General features: G+C 38.4%; 1 non-coding gene and 1 pseudogene across 1 annotated transcript; both read left to right on the forward strand.

Annotated features, from left to right (window-relative positions):
* Window positions 1-5,817: 5,817 nt before the first annotated feature.
* On the forward strand, window positions 5,818-6,840 carry LOC102130365 (small ribosomal subunit protein uS5-like; annotated as a pseudogene).
* LOC123568500 (small nucleolar RNA SNORA64/SNORA10 family) lies at window positions 6,432-6,564 on the forward strand. Its single transcript, XR_006691874.1, has one exon. It is a non-coding gene; the product is annotated as a small nucleolar RNA SNORA64/SNORA10 family (small nucleolar RNA).
* Window positions 6,841-7,225: the final 385 nt, after the last annotated feature.

A 7,225-nucleotide genomic window follows, 5' to 3' on the forward strand; every position in this document is an offset into this window, starting at 1 on the left:
CATATATATGTGTGTGTGTATATACACACACACACATACACATACATATATATATACACACACACACATATATGATCCATATATACTAATCAGCCATAAAGAAAATCATTTTCTAACAACTTCAGAGAGTATAACCATCTTCTTGAAATGCCTAGAGACCTTACACTCATCTCATCTCTATGTTATTCAATATATATGTACCAAATGTATCTACGCCAAGGTAGTTCACATACAAAATGATATTTGGGAAAGGTAATTAAGTTATATAAAGCTAATATTAGATTTGTTTTTAAAAGATCATTTAGGATTAATAAATATGCATCTGTGTGGGTAACATCTTGGGTCTTCCAAAGAAATAGAAAAAAAAACAAATTGGGAATATGCAATAGCAGGACACATGCCAACACTTCCATGAATGTGTGTGAGAGCTGTATTAATATTAATAACTAACTATGCTATGCTATTTCCAGGATTTCACAAATTAACCCCAGGGTCCATTGTATATCATTAAAAGCATCAAGTGTATGTTCTATGTGGACAATAATATTGGTAGAGTATGAAAATTTGGAAGAATAATGTAGAACATCTGGTAAAACATTTATCTATATATCATTATTAGTCTCTATTTCTCTTCGTCAATATCAGGGCTCAAATTTTCTTCTTCAGGGGTTTAATTACTATGAATGTAAGTAACTATTTAGATAGAGGAAATTTAAGGCATTGAGATATTTTTCTAATGTACTGTACATGAAACAAGTACTCTATAGATAAATGGTTGTTAACCTATTATTTACATTTGACTTTCTATGGAGTCGACGTGACCTCTCTCTTTGAAAATATATCATTTACATTAATATAAAACATTTTAATTTTTAAGTTTAATAATTCCAAAAAATCTCTTAAAGCATAGCCCCCATTAGTATAACTCCTTTAAGGGGCTATTCTCAATAAAATCTTCTAAGGTAAGATTTCCAAATAGGATGTAAAAGTTGAAAGTTTCAAAGTTTTGGCCTGGGGCCAAAGAGCTATATGTTATCTACTTATTCTGGGAAGTAGAAAAGAAAACAGTTAGGGTAAAAGAAAAAAACACCATATGGGCAGAAAGAATGGGTATCGATGTATTGGAACAAGAACTGAGTTTAAAGAAAGAATGAATCCGGTTGCAGATACTAAAGGTTTCAGATTTCATGTTCATGCTGCCTCTTACTACTTACAAATATTTACATAATTTGGCTCTTTTATTTAAAAATATACTAATTTCTGTGGATGTCATCTTACCACACATATTAGAGTAAACTAGGTAAATAGCAAAACACTGATAATTTAATAGTAATGCATGCAGGGAAGATAGATTTAATGTTTTCTTAAATGTGGCAGCCCATTGTGTTCCATGACCTCAACCTAGATGGCATTTCTTTCTCCAAAAAGAGTCAGAGCAGGACTTCTAACCTGAAATGTTTGCGTGAATAGCACAGAGAAATCATTTCACCTAGGGCAGCCATAACCTTTTCCCAAACACATACTAGAGGAGAGAAAATCCCATGACTTCTGGCATCCCTCACACCTGTAAAACAAAATTAGACAAAATGTGAAGTAGAACCATAGGAATATATTTGAGAAACTAAGAAATTGCAGAAATAGACTGAAATAAAACCCGCAATGGCTCTCTAAACCTAGCTTCTATCAAAGTGGAAGTCAGAAAATTTGCTTTAGATATCACGCTAGGACAACAAAAGACCATACAAAGAACACCATGACAGAAGCACTTCCCTGGACTTGACACGGGTGAGTTTCACCAATTTCTTGGTAAAGAGAAATAGGAAATATTACCCAAACAACTATGTTTGCTGCTAAGTATTATTCTAATCTATCAATATTCACAGAAGTTGACTATTTAGCAAATTATGTGTTATTTATACCATGGTATACTTTCTTTCATTGAGTAACTCATTTGTTGGTGCAATAATTCTAAATTAAATATATTCTTCCAGGGCTGCTGTCTGTACAAGTCCAAAGTCTTTGTGTTATGTTTACATAAATACAACAGCAATCAACTTCCAAAGATTTGAGGAAGGATTCTCCATACTTCTCCATACTATTTTTTAGTTCAAATCAAAGTATTTCGGGCCTAAACATTTACTTAAAGTTGCTATAAAGGTGAAAGTTTCATGTCTAACCCATGGATCGGTATACAGCATTTTAAGCTGATAACTCAAGATTCATAAATCTTTCCCTAAAAAAGTTAAACAAGAGAAAATCCTAGCCAAATCCAAATGGGTAAACATTTCTACAAATTTTTTACAACTTCATTTTGCTCATCTTGCCCTCTTAATAAATCAAAACGCAACAAGAAATTTTGAAATTCTCCCCATGATAATCTTTATGATGACTGAAGGTGTAAATTCAAATGGTAAAGTAGGAACTCCAGGTAAGGAATTTGCTGTTTTCCCATACAATTTTTCTCCCTCTCAAAATATGCCCCCACCACTCAATTGTTCTGCAATCCAACGCACAGGAATGAAACCTAGTCTTTTAAAAAATTAAACCACTAATAAGAAGGGAGTTCTCTTTCTGGCGGAGATTTTTGTTCTTCTAATCTGGAAACTAAACTGCTTTTGTGTAAAAAAAATCTATAAATATACTGGAGATTGGAAAAAAGCACTTATAGGTTTTGAGATGATACTCATCTGGTTCTTGTCTGGAGAAATTGTACTTCTCTTTCTAGATTTGACTGCTATATGGCTTATAAAGATACATTGTTTTACTTTTTAACATACTTTTTTATTATACTTTAAATTCTGGGATACATGTGCATAACGTACAGGTTTGTAGCATAGGTATACACGTGCCATGGTGGTTTGGTGCACCCATCAACCCGTCATCTACATTAGGTATTTCTCCTAATGCTAATCCACCCCTAGCCCTCCACCCCCTGACAGGCCCAGTGTATGATGTTCCCCTCCCTGTGTCCATATGTTCTCATTGTTCAACTCCCACTTATGAGCGAGAACATGTAGTATTTGGTTTTCTGTTCTTGTGTTAGTTCGGTGAAAATGATGGTTTCCAGCTTCATCCATGTCCCTGCAAAGGACATGAACTCATCCAACTCATCCTATTTTATGGTTTCATAGTATTCCATGGTGTATATGTGCCACATTTTCTCTATCCAGTCTATCATTGATTGGCATTTGGGTTGGTTCCAAGTCTTTGCTATTGTGAACAGTGCTATAATAAACATATGTGTGCATGTGTCTTTATAGTAGAAAAATTTATATCCTTTGGGTATATACCCACTAATGGGTGGCTAAGTCAAATGGTATTTCCAGTTCTAAATCCTTGAGGAATTGCCACACTGTCTTCTACAATGGTTAAACTAATTTACACTCCCACCGACAGTGTAAAAGCATTCCTATTTCTCCACATCTTCTCCATCATCTGTTGTTTCCTGACTCTTTAATAATCACCATTCTAAATGGCCTGAGATGGTATCTCATTGTGGTTTTGATTTGCATTTCTTTAATGACCAGTGATGATAAGCTTTTTTTCCTATGTTTGTTGGCAGCACACATGTCTTCTTTTGAGAAGTGTCTATTCATATCCTTTGCCCACTTTTTGATGGGGTTGTTTTTTTCTTGTAAATTTGTTTAAGTTCTTTGTAGATTCTGGATATTAGCCCTTTGTCAGATGGATAGACTGCAGAAATTTTCTCCCATTCTGTAGGTTGCCTATTCACTCCAATGATAGTTTCTTTTGCTGTGCAGAGTCTCTTTAGTTTAATCAGATCCCATTTGTCAATTTTGACTTTTGTTGCCATTGCTGTTGGTGTTTTAGTCATGAAATCTTTCCCCATGCCTTTGTCCTGAATGGTATTGCCTAGGTTTTCTTTTAGGGTTTTGTATGGTTTTAGGTCTTATGTTTATGTCTTTAATCCATCTTAATTTTTGTAGAAGGTGTAAGGAAGGGGTCCAGTTTCAGTTTTCCACATATGGCTGGCCAGTTTTCCCAAGACCATTTATTAAACAGGGAATCCTCTCCCCATTGCTTGTTTTTATGGGGTTTTTCAAAGACCAGATAGTTGTAGATGTGTGACGTTATTTCTGAGCCCTCTGTTCTGTTCCATTGGTCTATATATCTATTTTGGTACCAGTACCATGCTGTTTTGGTTGCTGTAGCCTTATAGTATAGTCTGAAGTCAGTTAGCATGATGCCTCCAGCCTGGTTCTTTTTGCTTAGGATTGTCTTGGCTATATGGGCTCTTTTTGGTTCCATATGGAATTTAAAGTAGTTTTTTCTAATTCTGTAAAGAAAGTCATTGGTAGCTTGATGGGGATAGCATTGAATCTGTAAATTACTTTGGACAGTATGGCCATTTTCATGATATTGATTCTTCCTATCCATGAGCATGGAATGTTTTGCCATTTGTTTGTGTCCTCTCTTATTTCCTTGAGCAGTGGTTTGCAGTTCTCTTAGAAGAGGTCTTTCACATGCCTTATAAGTTGTTTTCCTAGGTATTTTATTATCTTTGTAGCAATTGTGAATGGGAGTTTACTCATGATTTGGCTCTCTGTTTGTCTATTATTGTTGTATAGGAATGCTTGTCCTTTAAACTCTTGTTTTCCAGAACAGTAGGATTCACTGAGCCAGTCTGAGCAGGGAAAGCATGAACACATAGTGTTAGGTTTACATTATTACATCTTCATTATTCTGTTCTGTTTGTTTACTTGGTTTTTTACTACTATTGGCTCTGGTTTACTAGACTGCTGTTATTATTGTTGTTTTATTTTTACCGTACTTGGAACTAATATGTAAATTAGAAGAGCAAATAGAAAAAATAACCATTTCATGGCAGGCTATATTTTGCTGTTATTAGAATAACAGAAAGTAGATAACATTAAATCTTCATTAATCAAAATTAATATACTGATTTTAGAGGCGACCTGAAAAAGAAAAAATAAAATAAAATTACAGTGTGTTGTTAACCAGAGCCAATTCTAATCCTGTGGCAAGCAGATTTTAAGATCAATACGATGGTGTGCATCTCTACTCACAAACACCCAGGACGCTTAGGCAGGAGGATCGCTTGAGCCCTGGAGTTTGAGTTTACAATGAACTATGATCATATTATTGCACTTTAGCCTGGGCAACAGAGTGAGACTCCATCCCTAAAACACATTAAAACAATTTTAATTTAATTTAATTTAAAAATGATCACAGTCCTATGATCTCTGCTTTGTGCTGTTGACATCCTTATGAATTTCCTTCCCTTGAATGTGGGCAGTACCTGTGCTTTGCTTCTAACCAACAGAATGTGGTAAAGGTGATAGCCTTTACTCATGATTATGTTACATTGTATAGTATTTACTCTTACTGGCAAACTTTCTCTATTCTCTTTCTGTCCCCTTGCTAGCTTTGAAAAAGCAAACTGTCATGAAGTGTAAAATCACAGGGAACCGAATGTTGCCAACAACTATGTGAGAGGGCAGTGGACCTTCCCCTGGGTGAGCCTCCAGATGAGAACCCAGACCCAGACAACACCTGCATTGCAGCTTGTCATACCCTAAGCAGAGGACCCAGTTAAACTGCACCCAGACTTCTGATCTAAAAAACACTAAATTTTCTTGTTTCAAGACATTAAGTTTATATTAATTTGTTGTTTACACAATACAATTTCATAATCAAAAAGTAGATTTAAAATATAAATGCCGCCTTCTTTTCTGAGAAAACACCAAATGGCGGATGATGCCGGTGCAGTCGGGGTGCCCGGAGGCCCTGGTGTTCCTGGGATGGGGAACCCCGGTGGCTTCTGCGGAGGTTTCGGCAGTGGCATCCGGGGCCGGGGTTGCGGCCATGGACCGGGCTGGGCCGAGGCCGCGGAGCTCGCGGAGGCAAGGCCGAGGATAAGGAGTGGATGCCCGTCACCAAGCTGGGCCGCTTGGTCAAGGACATGAAGATCAAGTCCCTGGAGGAGATCTACCTCTTCTCCCTGCCCATTAAGGAATCTGAGATCATTGACTTTTTCTTGGGGGCCTCTCTCAAAGACGAGGTTTGGAAGATTATGCCGGTGCAGAAGCAGACCCCTGCTAGCCTGAGCACCAGGTTCAAGGTGTTTGTTGCTACTGGGGACTGCAATGGCCACGTTGGCCTGGGTGTTAAGTGCTCCAAAGAGGTGGCCACCACCATCCGTGGGGCCATCATCCTGGCCAAACTCTCCATTGTCCCCGTTCTCAGAGGCTACTGGGGGAACAAGATCGGCAAGGCCCACACCGTCCCTTGCAAAGTGACAGGCAGCTGGGGCACTGGCATCGTCTCAGCGCCTGTGCCCAAGAAGCTGCTCATGATGGCTGGTATCGATGACTGCTACACCTCAGCCTGGGGCTGCACTGCCACCCTGGGCAACTTCGGTAGGTGGTCCAGGAATGGGGCATAGCCATGGTCTCTCAGTTCCGCTTAACCACACGGGTCCGGTGTGTGCTTGGCGTGTTTTCACGGAGGCAGAGAAAGGCTCTCCTAATACACGACAGACCCGCCCAGAATGGCCTCTCTGTTCCTAGGAGTGCGACAATTTTGGGGTTGGGAGACTTGCCTCAAGCACACCACTGACCCTCCTGGGGTTCTTTTGTTGTGCAGCCAAGGCCACTTTTGATGCCATCTCTAAGACCTACAGCTACCTGACCCCTGACCTCTGGAAGGAGACTGTATTTACCAAGTCTCCCTATCAGGAATTCACTGACCACCTTGTCAAGACCCACACCAGGGTCTCCGTGCAGCGGACCCAGGCTCCAGCTGTGGCTACAACATAGGGTTTTTATACAAGAAAAATAAAGTGAATTCAGCCTGTTACTGTCTCTCTCTCTCTCTATATATATATATAATGCCCCATAAGAAAAAGCATGTTAGTCTAAATTGCTTTCATGAGAGCCTTTCCTTTAATAGATATGATAGTGAAATGGAGACTGGAAATGATATAGAAAGTACTATGGAAATAGGAGAAACTTGCATTAATTACTCAAGAGGAAGAATAATCATTTAAAAATTTAACAAACAGATGAAACTACTGTATTATTAGAATCAAACATCCAAATCATCCATCAACCCGGGATCTCTGCCAGAATTGCCGTCTTTGTAATACTGCAAAGTCACTGTTTCTCCAGCTGCTCTTACAGATCTAGAGTTCTCTTGGATGGTTCATTTGAACACCAAATTCTGGTCACTTTATCTCTATGGG

This window comes from Macaca fascicularis, chromosome 13, assembly GCF_037993035.2.
Source record: "Macaca fascicularis isolate 582-1 chromosome 13, T2T-MFA8v1.1".
NCBI classification, from domain to species: domain Eukaryota; kingdom Metazoa; phylum Chordata; class Mammalia; order Primates; family Cercopithecidae; genus Macaca; species Macaca fascicularis.